Source organism: Magnolia sinica, chromosome 3, assembly GCF_029962835.1.
Source record: "Magnolia sinica isolate HGM2019 chromosome 3, MsV1, whole genome shotgun sequence".
Taxonomy (NCBI): domain Eukaryota; kingdom Viridiplantae; phylum Streptophyta; class Magnoliopsida; order Magnoliales; family Magnoliaceae; genus Magnolia; species Magnolia sinica.
The window spans coordinates 121,635,905-121,649,704 of record NC_080575.1 but is presented as its reverse complement, the minus strand read 5'-3'; positions in this window follow the sequence as shown (position 1 = coordinate 121,649,704).

Genomic DNA, 13,800 nt, shown 5'->3' with positions numbered 1-13,800 from the left:
TACCATATAGAATATGATGGGCCCCACAGAGCTTGTGCATACTCTATTGACGCTGCGTGAAAGCAAACAAACATGGGGATGGTAGCCCATCAACGTGAGGTACACTCAAGTACTCGTAAATAAGTTAACCCTATGACACATCAACTTGGGAGCGGATTAATTACATGTGGCCCGGCCTCACCGAAGACGGTGCAGCCCTTGTAATTGGGCCCACTTGAGATCTATGTATTCTATATATCCAGAGCGTCCATCCGTTTTTTCTTATTATTTTAAAGCATGAGGACAAAATTGAAGTTGATCTAATTCTCAGGTGATCGCTATACTAAAGGAAACAGTAGTGATTGACCATTAATAAGCCACGAAAGTTTTGGATCAAGATTATATTTGTTTTTTTACCCCTTCATCTATGTTCATGTGATCTTATCAATAAGTTGGATGGTAAATGAAAATTAGCAAAATATTACTGTGGGCTTAGAAAGGTTTTTTAAGGTAGAGTATTCAATCACCATTGTTTCCTATAGTATGGTCCACCTGATATTTAGATCTTCTTCATGATCCGGTAAAAATGGATGGACGGCATGGATAGAGAATACGTGCATCAAGGTCTTATGTGGGGTTGGCTGCACCAACTTGCTCCCATCTAGCTTTATCTACCATGTAGGTGTTGGAGCAGATTATGTGCACTTAGAGGTGGGCATCGAGCCGAGTTGAGTTGAGGTGGGCCAAGCTCGGCTCGGCTTGTCTATGCTGTACTTGAGTTCGAGTTCGACCTTGAGCTCAACAATGAAGCCTGGCTTGTTTGCCAAAGCTGTTAAGTCAAGTTCGAGTCGATCTAGTGGTTCGAGTCAAGTCGAGCTCGAGCTTGTTGGGTGAGAGAGTAATGGATTCTGTTCTTGATCCTCCTCCATTGATGAAAAATTTAAAAATCTTAGGAGAATAGAGCAAAACCCGATGAAAAAACCAAATAAAGCTTCGAATCAGATGAGGAAACTTGTAAGAACCGATCTGTTCTTGATCTTCTTCCACCAGAAGAAATCCAAGTACTAAAAAAGAAACAGAGCAGAACACAGATAAAAAATCCAAGTAAAGAGCTCTAGCCAATCAGATCATTGGATTTCCTTGAAGCTCTAACAAATCTGAGAAGAAACCCATCTCGGATTTCTTGGGTTTCTCACCCAAGAAGTAGATCTCAAGAAATTGAAATCATACTATTGTAGAGTTGAAATGAAAGTTGGTGGTGGTGGTTCGGGCAGGCGTGCAGCTGGCAACGGGTAGATAAAAGAAAGGGAAAGGGAAGCAAAAAGGAGGTGCATGCGGTCGGGTAGAGACTTTAGGGTTTTTTTTATAGTTAAAACTTGAAACTTATATATATATATATATTGAGCTCGAGTTCGAGTTTCAAATCGAGTCGAGTTGAAATGCGCCCTGGTCGAACTCGGCTCGAACTCAACTCGAGCTTCAAATAATTAGCTTGACTCGGCCTGAATCGGCTATTCAAGCCAAGTCAATCTGAGCTGAATTGAGCCGTCGAGCGACTTTTTCGAGCTATCTCGACTCGTGAACAGCCCTATGTGCACTCTTTACTATGGGACCCAATTTGGTGAATTTATTCTACATCCACTCTGTTCATCTATTTATTAAATATCATTTTATGGCTTAATCCTAGAAAAGAAATAGATAAAAATCTCAAATGGACTATAATATAAGAAACGGCGGTGATTGAACGCTCCACAATTAAATTCTTCCTAAGGCATAACTTAATGTTTTGGAAATATTTACCTGCCATCTAACCTGTTGATAAGGTGAGACAAAAATGGATGAAGGTAAATACCAAATATCAAATCCATAAAAAACTTTTGTAGCCCACATGAAGCTTTTAATGGTCAATTATCACTGTTTCCTACCATATGGTTCACCTTAGATTTGAATTTGATAAAATTTTGGGCTCGTCCTAAAATGATAGGGAAAAAAAATTGATGGAGAGCATGAATTTAGAATATGTACATCAAGATGAGCCCCACGGTAATGGTGCATGTACCATCTTAGGTGAGGCCGGGACCAAATGTAATCCGCATATGAGGGACGCCGCAAAGATGGATCCTTGGATCCACCGACATGGGTGGATACCTGACTGTGGGGCCCACTGTGATGTATTTGTCTTATAGCTATGCCATCCATCCATTTCACTAACTCATATTAGGGCTAGAGCCTAAAAATGCAGTAGATCCAAATCTCGGGTGGACTGCACCACAGAAAGCATTAATGATTGACAAATATTTAAACATGTGCCACAAAAGTTTTGGATCAAGTTGATATTTATGTTTTCCTTCTGTCCAAGTCTTTATGATTTTATCAATAGTTTGTTGGCCCCCACAATTTTTTTAATGGTGGGTGTTCAATTACCATTGTTTATGTGGTGTGGTCCCCCTGAAATTTGGATGTGCTGCATTTTAATTTGGGCTCATGCCCTAAAATGAGCAGGGAATTAAATAGATGAATGGCATGGTTATAAGACAAATACATCACAGTGGGCCCCACATTCAGGGATCCATCAGCCTCGGTGGAGATACATCATGGTGGGCCCCACATTCAGGGATCCATTGGCCTCCGTGGAGATCCGCCCATGCCATGTCTACATCTTAGCTACACATAAGGTTACCATGAGTGGACATCTACTGAAGTTGGTGGATCCATGATTGTGTGGCCTGCCGTGATATATGTGCCTTACATCCACGTTGTCCATCCATTTTGACAGCTTTTTTTAGGGCATGATCCAAAAAATGAAAACATCGTATGAACTAGAGGTGATTGAATACCCATTATTCAAAACTTCTTGGGGGCACTAGAATGTTTATTTGCCATCCAAGTTGTGGCAAGACATGGGTGAAGGGACCACACAAATATCAGTTTGATCCAAAACTTTGTCTTTAATGGTCAATCACCATTGTTTCTTGTGGCATGGTTCACCTGAGCATTTGATTTGCTTCATTTTTAAGATCATGCCTTAAAATGAACTATCAAAATGGATGGACAATATGAATGTAAAGCACATACATCACCGTGGGCCCCACAGTTAGGGATCCATATCACGGTGGAAAACCTTAACCTAAAGCATTTGGTCGGTGCAATGTTTTGCAACTTTTTAAATTGTCCAATCTTGGTATAGGTGTAATCCATTTAATAAATGGGTTAGGCTAAGCATATATTAATCTTCATGATGGGGCACCTTATGAGCAGTTACATGTCCTGTACACCTTTCAAGTGGGCACACGTGCTGTGCATTAGGGAGTGGCACATGTGCCATTCAGGCACATCTTGTCAACTACTGAATGGCACATGTGCAGTGTTTGCTGCATGGGCACACGTGTTGTGCATTAGGGAGTGGCACATTGTTTGCTACAAGGGCACGAGCTCTTCCCTAATCAGCAGTTAAGCGAGGACCCAACTAATGATTAGGGTATAAGAACTCTATTTAGTGGACCTCACTGATCAACGGTCTGGATTGTCATACAGTTGGACTGGATGATTGAGTAGACCAGTGGGCCCCACTTTAGGTGATGCGCTGCGCAGTCTATCTGCGCAGCTTTGCGTACTAGGGCTGAAATGCTATAACTGTCTTATGCAGACAGCAATTTGAGTTGTACTAGGATACTACAATGTGGAGCGTGGGAGAGAGTTGTGATGGGTTTCAAACTCTCTCTACAGATTCTATAAAAGAGAGCTGGGTCCCCAATCCTACACCACAACAGAAATTCGAGTCCCATCTACTAATTTGCAGAAAGGGTGTGAAGGAAAGGAAGATCCTAAGTTCTACAGGTATTCTGGTATTCTTATCCGGCTTCCATGGCGGCATCTCAGCTAGGTAAGCTATCCGACCCCTGATCGCCATGTCCCATGCGCAGAAAGATCCATGGGCCTATTCCGCATATAGATTAAGTCCCACAATTGGTATCAGAGACATCTGTGCATAGGTATGGATGATCATATTCAGTCATATCACATCAGCATCAGAGATTTTCGAATTCCTTTAACAGTTGAAATCAGGGATTTTTCCCTGAATTCAGAAATCAACTATTAGGGATTTTTCCCAGAATTCAGACCTGAGTAAAATAAAGGATTTAGGATTCGGAATCCCCAAATCAGATAAATTAGGGATTTCAAATCCCAAATCTCAAATTGGGGATTTCATATCTACAACCCCAAAATCAAGTTGAGATTAGGAATTTTCGAATCCCTGGATTATGAAATTAGACTTATTAGGGATTTAGATTCGAATCTCCAAATCCGGATCCAGTAATTAGGGTAATCTGGAAATATGAAACCCACATCTATTTAGGATTTTCAGATTCCAGAATCCAGGACTTGGATTCGCATACGATTATCCCAAATTGGGGATTTCATATACCCTTACCTGCATTTCTGGGAGATGACCATGGAGACTGTAGCCGCCATCTCTGTTGGACAGCTATGCGTCTTCTACTTCATCCTCATCCACACTAGCATCTCCATCTCTCTCTGCGGCAACCGTTAACGTCGCATGGAGAAAGTCTCCTGGTAGATGCTGGCAGCACAGCTCTCGCTCGAGCTCTCTCCCACCGATTCCCTCTTACAGTCGAGAGCGACTGCATTCTCGTATGTTAGGTCGAAAACCGCTCGACATAAGGATGGGATATACAGACCCGATTTTCATGTATTCAGGTTTAGATTTGGACCCGATTTGATATGTACGGAATTTTCAACTGGACCTGATGTATATTCTGAGGCCCAGTCTCGAGTTTTGGATCCACCTGATATTTATTATGGGCCTGTCATCAGTTCAAGGCCCATTAAATCCCACATATTTATGAAATCTCAGGTATTTTGTTTCGGCTCTGTCAAAACAAATAGGCCCATCGTTGCATTCTCGGCCCATTCTTCTGTATATTTAGGCCATTAATCTTTTATAGACATTCATGGACCCAATTTTTTCATAACCTTTACTAGCCTAATATTTCATAAGGCTGTTGGGCCAAACCCGTATGTAGTTGACATTGTAATCATTATGTTTACATTATAAACATTAATGGTTGATCTAAACCATCCATGATGTATTCCATAGGCATCTCATATAGAATATTCACTAGGTGGGATAAGGGTGTGTATACACTATAATTGAATTAAACGGATTATTGATTATTACCGTCCATCTTTTGATAATCTAATTATGAGTGCCTTAAGGATGATGTATAGATCATTCAGATTAAATCCTAATTCGGCCCTATAGTTGGCCCAGCACCCATCTTTAAGTATTGATATGGACCGTTGGAATATAAGTTTCACTTTAAAGATTTTCAAAAGGTCAAAATCAACTAACTTATGGACCGCATTGGACTGATTAAGATATAATTCATATAGAGGCAGGATTATAATAGCAATCCTAAAGTCTATATTTGTAGTTTTGGATTCGGTTGTGTTAGCCACCATAGTGACCTCAATCGATGAAAACTTTACAAGTACATACTTATAACATTGGGATAATGAGGGTTGCATACAGTTGCGTTCACTTTTTCATGCGTACGGTAACGAAAATGCAGACGATTACCGTTTGGCAGTCATGTGAATGGGTGAAGTAAATGGTGCTAGTAATGTAAAGCTGAAAGACTCATCTAACCCACAGGTGTTGAGTGTCTCGGATTTACATGACTGACATCACTTAGCTTCATGTTAAGGAGGATCACTAGCATGTTATTATTACCACCCACAGGAGGAATAATGATGATGTAACAGATTCTCACTAAGATGTGATGGTTGGGCCCATCTTTATCTTGGAAGATTCAGTCAATGCCTCCCTTAGCAACTGAATCGGTTATCTTTGCCTGATATTTTATTCACTAAACTGTTTTGTGAAATAATGAACTAATGTGAGTATATGTGTATCTCTTATATTTCAGTCTCAATTCCAACTAACACGCATTAAGTCCCTGCCTTAAATGGGTCTAATTATACTCAATGGAAGAACGCCATTGAAGTTGTACTGGGCTGTCTTCAATTAGATCTTGCCCTGATAACACCAGAACCGCCAAAGCCATCTGATAATTCCACTGAAGCTGAATATAATAGATGGGTTGCATGGTTTAGATCAAATGATACATGCCTGAAAGTCATTAAGTATTCAATTTCTGAATCGATGAAGGGTGCCATGCCTGAAACAGATAAGGCCAAAGTTTTCCTGACTGAAATGGGAAAACGATTCTCGTCATTCTTGGTCGCCCATTCCTTGCCACGTCAAATGCAATTATCAATTGCAGGAATGGTGTCATGACTATGTCTTTTGGAAATTTGACATTGGAGTCAAACATTTTTTTCAATAACGGCAGCAACTCAGAGGATGATGACGATTTCCACGACATTAATATGATTGACTCTTTCGTGGAAGATACGACACCGCTGACCTTATCCTCCGACCATCTGGAGACGTGCCTGGCCCACTCCTATGATTTTGATGATGACATGATTAGGGAGACGTGTGCCTTGCTGGATACTGCACCGGTACTTGAAGTTAACCGGTGGAGGCCACAATTTGAAGAATTGCCACAAACTGATGTAGTGCCTCTACCGTCTAACCTCAAGCCGCCGAAGCTTGACCTAAAACCTTTGCCCTCTGATTTGAAATATGCTTATTTAGGTCAAGATGAGACATACCCGGTGGTGATCTCTGCCCACCTGGAGAAAGAACAGGAGAGTATACTCATATCTACTCTCATTGAGCATAAAGGAGCCCTGGGATGGACGATAGCGGACCTCAAGGGAATCGATCCCTCGATTTTTACTCACCGCATATATCTTGAGGATAATGCAAAAACCACTCGGCAACCACAACGTAGACTAAATCCAAACATGAAGGAAGTGGTTAAAGCCGAGGTTCTCAAACTATTGGACGTGGGTATTATATACCCCATATCTGATAGTCAATGGGTGAGTCCAACTCAAGTAGTCCCTAAGAAGTCCGGAATCACCATCGTAGCTAATGCTAATAATGAACTCGTGCCAACTAGAGTCACTACTGGTTGGAGAATGTGCATTGACTACAGGAAATTAAATACCGTCACGAGGAAAGACCACTTTCCTTTACCATTCATTGATCAGATCTTGGAAAGGTTAGCTGGTCATTCTTATTACAGTTTCCTTGACGGGTATTCGGGCTACAATCAGATAGAGATAGCCCCTGAAGACCAGGAAAAGACCACATTTACATGTCCCTACGACACCTTTGCCTATCGAAGGATGCCATTCGAACTATGTAATGCCCCTGCCACTTTTCAGCGATGTATGCTTAGTATTTTTTCTGACATGGTGGGGCAATATCCAGAGGTCTTCATGGACGACTTCTCTGTTTATGGTCCATCTTTCAGCAAATGCTTGGAAAGTCTTAAATATGTGCTGAAAAGATGTGAAGAAAAGAACTTGGTACTTAATTGGGAGAAGTGTCATTTCATGGTTCAGAAGGGAATTGTCCTTGGGCATATCATCTCGTCCAAAGGAATCGAGGTAGATAAGACAAAAATCGATCTTATCTCTAACCTACCTCCACCCAAGAACATCAGAGACGTGCGATCCTTCTTAGGACACGCAGGATTTTACAGGTGATTCATAAAGGACTTTAGTCTCCTCTCTCGTCCTTTATGTACTCTTCTTCAAAAGGATGCTCCGTACGAGTGGACTGAGCAATGCCAGGAAGTTTTCACCAAGCTTAAGGGCACGTTAACCACTGCACCTATCATGCAGCCACCCGACTGGAGCCTTCCTTTTGAGCTTATGTGCGACGCTTCTGATTATGCTCTTGGGGCGGTCCTAGGCCAGAGAAAAGATAAGAGGCCCTACGTCATTCATTACGCAAGTAGAACTTTAAATTCTGCCCAGGTGAACTACTCAACTACAGAAAAGGAACTGTTAGCTGTAGTGTTCGCCTTGGATAAATTTAGGTCGTACTTGATCGGATCCAAGATCATTATCTACACAGATCATGCGGCACTTAAGTATCTTCTTTCTAAGAATGATTCTAAGCCCCGTTTGATACGATGGATCCTTCTACTCTAAGAATTTGATTTAGAAATTAAAGATAAAAAGGGAGTAGAGAACATAGTGGCCGATCACCTTTCTCGCCTTAATACCTCTGAGTCCCTTGAGACGACTCTTATCAATGACATGTTCCCTGATGAATAACTATTCAGAGTCTCCCATTCACCTTGGTTTGCTGATATTGCTAATTATCTTGCTACAGGTGCCATACCGACACAGTGGACTGCACAAGATAAGAAGAAATTCTTCACCGAGGTGCGCAACTTTTTCTGAGATAATCCTTACTTATTTAAATATTGCCCAGACCAAATCCTAAGGAGATGTTACCAGACGATGAGCATCAGAGCGTCATCACCTTCTGTCACTCACAGGCCTGTGGTGGTCACTTTTCTGCTAAAAAGACCACGACCAAGATTCTGCAGTGTGGCTTTTACTGGCCCACTATGTTTAGGGACACTCATGAGTTTTGCAAAGCTTGTGAGCGTTGTCAGAAATTGGGAGCATTGTCCCGTCGAAATATGATGCCTTTGAATCCCATCCTTATCATTGAAGCATTTGATTGCTGGGGCATCGATTTCATGGGACCATTCCCCCAATCGTTTGGAAATCTGTACATTTTGCTCGCCGTGGATTATGTCACTAAATGGGTCGAAGCGATTCCGTGTCGAGCTAATGACCATCGCACGGTCATTAAATTCCTAAAAGAAAACATCATTTCTCGATTCGGAACGCCTCGAGCCATCATTAGTGATGGGGGCTCACACTTTTGTAATAAACCATTTGAGAACTTAATGAAGAAATACGGTATCTCTCATAAGGTGAGCACCCCATACCATCCACAGACAAGTGGACAAGCTGAGATTTCCAATAGGGAGATCAAACATATTTTGGAGAAAACGGTTAACATAGATCGTAAGGATTGGTCAATCCGATTGACCGATGCCTTATGGGCATACCGTACTGCCTTTAAAACCCCTATTGGAATGTCTCCTTTTAGACTTGTCTATGGGAAAGCTTATCACTTGCCTGCGAAGCTGGAACATAAAGCGTACTGGGTGATCAAAAATCTTAATTTCAATCTTGACAACGCTGGCTCGCTACGCAAACTTCAATTGAATGAACTTAAGGAAATCCGGAATGATGCGTACGATAATTCGAGAATTTATAAGGACAAGATGAAAGCATTTCATGACCAACACATTTTGCGAAAATCATTCACGCCTGGTCAGAAGGTCCTTTTGTACAATTCTCGATTACATCTCTTTCCGGGTAAGCTTTGATCTCATTGGACCGGCCCTTACATTGTTGTCACTGTTTTTCCGCATGGGGCCGTTGAGGTAAGAGATTCCGACAATGGCAAGGAGTTTAAAGTCAATGGACATCGATTGAAACCATTTGTCGAGAAATTTGATTCAGAGGACATGTCCATGCCTCTGACTGATCCTGTTTACCAGGATTAATCTCCTAGTCTGATGGAGGTATAGGTAGGTTTCCTGTTTTCTTAGGACTAGGGTAGTTGCTTTATTTGTCTGGCTGAAGACAGTAAACTTAGCGCTCCTGGGAGGCAGCCCAGCTCTTCATTTCATTTCGTTTATATCATTAGTTAGTTCAATGTTTGTGGGTAACATTACTGCAAACCCTCACGAGACTACAACTCGTCCACTAGGGGCAACCTAGGGGTTTAAAGGCTTGTTGCATACACTAAATGCAATCGAGAACACCTACGAAAGTGGTATAGTTAGGATTTTATTTTTGTTATTTTTGTGTTGCCTTCTCTCTCGTGCTGACCGACGCCCATGCTGCGATCTCTTGGAAAGTGTCTCTCGATTCATCATCCAGGTACTATCTTCCCATTACTTCATATTTACTTTTCGTTGTCCCAAGTACATTGCATGTTTATTTCTTTTACATTGAGGACAATGTAGATTTTTGGTTGGGGGTGGGAGATTAGGTTTCCTAATCAGTGTTTCCTTGGTCTTGAGCAAAAGTTGTGAAAATTTTTAATTTTCAGGCTTTCTGATGAATTCGAAGTGATTTTGACGGCCATCTAGGGCACTTAGAATTTCAAGATGCGTGATGTTGGTACTTTATGACTCTTGGATTCAGTTATCTATCAAGTTTCACAGCTAAGTTTGAATTGTTAATCCATTATTAGAATTTGTAAACATTGATTGAGTCATGAATTCGTAGGACACATCTCGCTTGCATATTAAGGTTTCAGTTCGATATTAGAGGATTAACTTGGTAATCACTAAACATGAAAGGAACCAACTTGAGAAATCGAATGGATTGGGCGAACAGTCTTTACCATAGGTTTGCTCCCTATAGGTGAGGATTCGATTCCCCATGAATGATTGTGAAAAAGTTGGGTGTACAGTCCTTACCTTAGGTTTGCTCCCTATAGGCAAGGATTTGATCCCTCTTCTTGGCGTTACTTTTAATGAAAAAGTTAAAAAATTAAAAGAATAAAAAGATAATGTGTGAGGCAAGTTCTGGTTATCGTGAATTCTCTTATTGGTTACCAATGATATCCTTAAATAGAGAAGTGAATTTTAATGTTGATAATTCGAGATTAGACTATGCATCCATGGAATTTAATGTTTAGAATTTTTCTAATTGATGGACTAATATTTTGAACTTAATTATGAAGTTACCGTGTGCTTAATTCTAGGAGAGAAAGTAATGTCAACATTCATGAATCTTAGAATGCGAGTATCTGAATTGTTTTGCATAAATCTCTTGAGTTTGTAGAAAGTGTCCTGTAATTCTCAATTTATTTTTCGCATACCTTGCTCGGGACTAGCAAGATGCTGGTTGGAGGTTGTGTTGAGGGTTAAATATTGCATATCAGACCCCAGTCATTGCCAGGACTTACAAACATAGTATTGTTTAACGGCCTGATTTAATCATGTTTGTGATGCAGGGCATATTCACGAGCTTGGACTGGAAAAGGGTACTAAGAGCATGGATTTAACAGTCTGAAGTCACCAAGGCAAGCGACGGACCCTAAGAGACTAAGATCGACAGATTTGCACGCTAGGGATCCAAGAAAATCGAGGAATTGAAGCTCAAGTGACCTGAAAAGTATTCAGAATGCAAGATCATAGGGTTCCCACCATTTGATCAGTTCAAAACTCCATACGTGGCCTGAAAACCATAAATGAACCATACACGTAAAATTTCAGCTCCTGAATCACTGTGGAAGTGGCCCAACGGTCAGATCCACCCATAAACAGTTGATTCTGGGGCCACTTAAGATCTGGATATGCTTCAAGTTTTTCTCAACCCATTATATGAGGTGAAAAAGCTGATGGACGGAACGGATTTCTCATTAACATCTCCGTGGGGCCCCGCCTGTGATGAATGTGCATAACATCACGTGCACCAGTCGCGCACCGGTGCACTCAAAGTCGGTCAGCTGGCGCTGACCGACTCAAACTCAAAATTTTCAAATTACGCAACAGCGTAACGTTGCCCGACCGTCGGTTCTGCTTGTGGGCCCCACACATCAGGCATAGCATCAATCGGGACCGTCCATTGTGTGTGTAGGTGGGGTATTTACCTCACCAAGGCGGCCTTTTGAGACCATGTAAAATGTTGCAGAATCCTAACCGTTAAAGGCATGATGAACGACGGAGTAGAAGATCTTGTGTACCCCTTCGATTTCACTCCAAAAATATACCTTCCTGACTGAAATTTCGAGGGGAAACCAGTGGACGGCGTGGATTTCCCAAAACGAAAGCTATGTGGGCCCCACCATCAGCCAGCGCAAGTGCGTAACGCACTCTGTTTCGCGATCGGACGCCGTCCGGTTTTCACGGCGAGTTGTGCGCTCGTGGGGGCGATCGGACGGCTGATCTGAGCCGTTCATCATGTAGATCTGCCAAAAATCTCCTAGGGGACGTTGTCCTTTTGGAAGGAAAGCAAAGAAGAAGAAGAGTGGAAGGCTCCGAATTTAGCTGCTGTGCGGAAAGAAAGCTTCCGCAACTGACTCGTCCGCGGACTCCAGCCTTCCGCACCGACCTCCTGGCTCTATATGAGGAAAAAGAAAAGAGAGAGAAGGGGATCTACGGCTGGAACGTGAGCAAGAGGGTGGGGCTTAGCTTTGAAGGAAGGAGACGTGGAAGAAGGGAGGAAGAGCTTGGCCTTTGCTGCTGGGACGTAGCACAGGTTTGCGGCTAGAGTTTTTTTTGTGGCTTGGGCTGCTGGCAGCGTGCGGAGAAAAGAAAAGGAAGAAAAGAAGAGCAGGACCAGAGGCTGTTGGAGATGAGAAAGGATTGAGGAGGTTGGCTGCCTTATTCTTCTTTTCTTATTTTCTCTTAGCTGTTATTCCTTTCTTTCTTTATGAATCCTAAGGATTGTAGCCTAATCATGGTCGGCTAAACCTCTTAGCTAGGGCTAAGAGGTGAAGCCTGTAGCGAGATGGGAGACACTATTTCATGCGTTTAATTTGAATTTCTGAACTGAACTTGGTTTTAAGTTGATTATTAAAAGAATATTTTCTCAGTCTTTAATGGTCTGTTGTGACTGAAATTACAATGGGTTTGCAATGGCTTTGAATATCTCTTTTTCTCTTTTGATGTTTATGACGTCAGGAGGCCCTGTTGTTCACCATCGTCTCCTGGGGATGGTTGGATGATAGTACCCTTCCTGATCTTCATACATTGTTGGTTGGTTGGTAATTGGTTTAATTCTGTTGTTTACTCTGTCTCCTGGGCATGGTTTGGTGATGGAATCCATTCTAATTCATATACCTTTCTTCTCTTGAAAACTATATCAAAAGAAGCCTAGTTGATTTCCATGATTTTCGAAGCAGGCATAAGATCTCCCTGATCTCTACAAGTGGTTCCTCTAAATCCTTAGTTTCCTTCCTCTGAATTCCTTAAAGTTTTAGATAATTGTTCCACAATTATTTCTTAAATTCTACTTGGTTTAGATCACATCTTAGTCTATTTCTAGTTCTACTTGGTTTCAGATAACGTACAGGTATCAGTCCCTGTGGATTCGACCTCGGTCTCACTGAGTTTATTACTACATCATAACCCTGCACTTGGGGTGTGAACACTTATACCAGCTAGACTTGATTGCCTCTCACGTCTATAATATTAATACCTTGCATGGAAATGTAGTGGGATCCAAGCGAAGACTAGACTATGAGAATTCCTCCATGTTGTGGCACAGGTGGCTATGCCATATATCTCGTGAGAGATTAGACAGGCTTGTGCGAGAAGGAATTTTGCATTCTCTAGACTTCTCTGACTATAAAGTATGCATTGATTGCATAAATGGAAAACAGACTAGAACGAGAAAGAAAGGTGCAACCAGGAGTGTAGATCTAATAGAGGTTATACATACAGATATCTGTGGACCATTCCCTACAGCCTCATGGAGTGGCTACAAATATTTCATTACCTTTATAGATGACTACTCTCGCTTTGGGTACCTATACCTTATCAGTGAGAAATCGGATGCCCTGGATGCTTTTAAAATCTATAAGGCCGAGGTTGAAAATCAACTCGATAAGAGAATTAAAGTTGTCAGATCTGACCGTGGTGGTGAATATTATGGCAGATATGACGAATCGGGACGCAATCCAGGGCCATTCGCTAAATACCTGCAGGATTGTGGCATTGTTGCTCAGTACACTATGCTTGGTACTCCAGAGCAGAATGGAGTTGCTGAGAGACGTAATCGCACCCTTATGGATATGGTGCGAAGTATGGTCAGCAATTCAACATTGCC